General features: G+C 32.8%; 1 long non-coding RNA gene across 1 annotated transcript; it reads right to left on the bottom strand.

The window, feature by feature from the left end:
* Positions 1-662: 662 nt before the first annotated feature.
* Positions 663-1,538, bottom strand: LOC137260114 (uncharacterized). Its single transcript, XR_010954730.1, has 3 exons — positions 1,451-1,538; positions 1,159-1,267; positions 663-742 (listed from the first exon to the last, which is right to left on the bottom strand). It is a non-coding gene; the product is annotated as an uncharacterized lncRNA (long non-coding RNA).
* Between the last annotated feature and the right edge of the window lie 1,367 nt (positions 1,539-2,905).

The raw sequence follows: 2,905 nt of genomic DNA, 5'->3' as shown, positions 1-2,905 counted from the left end.
GACAAATATGGATCAAACACATATCTAATAAATAATAAAAAGATATAGCACTAGATAACAGATCAATATTTGTCACTTATGACAAAAATATTTCTAAAAACATGCTATAACAGTTGCATGCCTTGACTCCCCCTGCACCTCCTCACGCTGACACAGAAAAACACACCCCAGTCAGTCAATGCTAAACATATAATAACACACACCATGCAATACAATACAACAATGAAATAAAATGCAATAAAGAACTTAGGTTACATTGAAAGTACAAAAAATGTATTTAAAGTAAATAAAGGTCTCTTGGAAAATAGATAAAAATTAAGATTGAATAAAATTGTATTAATTGAAATACAATCAGAATATCAAAACTATTAAAGTTTTACATTGAGAATAATTCAAATTTAATTGATCACAGATAAAATTACGTTCATGTGATCGATTAGCTATTTACTAGCCCACTTGGGCATCCTTGAGCGGATATCTCTGTCATTGTGGTTGGATGCCGCATCCTGGTCTTCATGTTGGCCTTAGCTTTGGTGGTGGCGTTGAAAATCGTGGCTGAGTCCAGTGCAGACATCTTGAGTTTAGATTCCCAGGTAAAGGGGTAAGAGAGCAATGAATTGGCATCTTCTTCATCACTCACAACTGGTGAAGTCATTTCCAAGGTAAGTATAGTTGAAACCCTTTCCTTTCGTCGATCTGGCCAGTCAATAGTTTTCAGGCTTTTCATGCGCAGTGCAATTTTCTGAAAAATAAACAAAAATCAATCAACAGATAAACCATAATGCCAAGATGGATTGCAAATTATTAAAAAGGAAGTGTCATGAAAAATTATTTACTTCATTAATCACCCCAACACAAGTTAAGCAGTTCATCACATTTAATGACATATCCTATTTTCTTATGGACACACAATCTGTTGCTCTGAAGTGACATGAAGTCACTGAAGTGTAATAACATGTTTATATATCACCATTAACTGACTTGATTCTTATGTTATGATTTATGAAATTATGATCTGAATTATGTGTTACATATCTTAAGAATGTAAAAAGCAATAATCCATAAACATTTTAAATGTATATTTCCGGAACTTAGAATCTGTCACACATTGTAATGAGAAGAATTGTTACATGTTATTATTCGAATAGATATACTTACGGATTTCATTCTTTTTGTTTTTTTGCTGCTGTTCTGTGTGACACTTTCTTTCCGGTTTCTTGTCTACTGAGATCATCACGCCTGTTCCGCCACACTCTACAAAGCGCTTCTGAAAATAAATGTTTAAAGTACTATACATCATGTTTCACACGTTTTAGTTCATCTGTTAGGCAAAGGTATTTATATATGCCATGCTGGCTTGGTTACTGAAGTTAACATCCATAAATCTGTCTTTACACTATTATTTAAATCATTAACTATTTATAATGACAGGCAGGTGAGTGAAAATTACCTTCACAAGATCCTATTGACCATCCTTGGTCGTGATATAGTCACTTGTTTCTTTGACTACTATATTCATAGAGTCCTCGTCATCGGCTTTACTGAAATAAAAACAAAATGTCATTTTTCTTGCACTTCATTCAATCATGCATTCAACACAATGTCTATTAAAATTAACGATCGTCAGTGAAAATTATACAACCAAGTAAACTGCAGATTTATATCTTTGAATACATATATTGTTCTGAAAGTTTACCATTTTGTAGTTAAATGATTTAAAATAACTTCCAAAAGGCTAACCATCCTTTGTGTTATTTCGTGCAAATTCTATGTACATCCTGTTTGCCAAAGTTATGCAACCGGTAAGTGAACAACTGACATAAAGATCATGATAAAAGAAGTTTAGTTATATCACATGACATAACCTTGCAGCAATTAAGCATTGTAAAATCAAGGGGTCAGTTTGATGGCAATTTCACACAGGTGTAATGTTAAACTGATTTAGTTTACCGGCTATTCAAATCCATTTGCAAATGATACTTTCATGTATTTTTCATTTTGAAAAAACGTACGTAGGGAAGTGAATTAATGAAATATTCAAAGTGAAATTACCTAGTAACATGAGCACATACCTTCGATAGACAAGGGTGATCCTCCAGGAGCAGTCGTGTCCAGATTTTTCTCACAACAGCCTAAAAGATTAAATCAAATACGTTAAATATAACAGGTATATATATATATATGATTATGCTCAACACGTATGTATTAAATTATTGAAAAATTACATGAAATTTTAAATGTATCCTACGCAGAGCTAACAGTTTCTTATATGAATTTAGTGTTTGCCTCAAATAGTTCAGAAACACATCTGACCCCTCTGAGCGAATTTGGGGGTAAACAATTTCATTTCACTAATGATCCAGGATTCCATTTAATAAATTACACAGAAATGTTGCCATTGTAAAAGCCCATCATTTTTATCATTCTTTAAAATATATCTGAATTGGTGAAATACATCTTGCAATACCCAGTAAACCCATGAGTGAACCACTACATATGGCGGATCTTTTTGATGTAGATCGTAATTCATCCCCCCCCCCCCCCCCCCCACACACACACACACACACCTTTTGTACAAGTGTTAACCGAGTTGCAACGCTAAAATTTGCAAACTATTAACAGCAGCACTAAAATCAAAAGTCTGCCCCTTTAAACTTAAATAAATACTTGTGGTTAGTACTAACATAGTTACTTACAAATACAAGCTTGGTGTATTCTATACCATGTCGATCTATTGAAATGGAATATAAACAAACTTATTTTTCAGGCCTATTTTACTTAGATTTAACGATAACATTTAAAAATAATACGAGCGAAAATATACATTCGCGGGATAAACTTTATAATCTATCCGGATTTCTGTCATTAACGCAATATTTCTTTAAACGTTATTTACAATAAAATA

This window comes from Haliotis asinina, chromosome 13 (assembly GCF_037392515.1).
Source record: "Haliotis asinina isolate JCU_RB_2024 chromosome 13, JCU_Hal_asi_v2, whole genome shotgun sequence".
NCBI classification, from domain to species: Eukaryota; Metazoa; Mollusca; class Gastropoda; order Lepetellida; family Haliotidae; genus Haliotis; species Haliotis asinina.
This window is presented reverse-complemented; position numbering and strand designations above follow the sequence as displayed.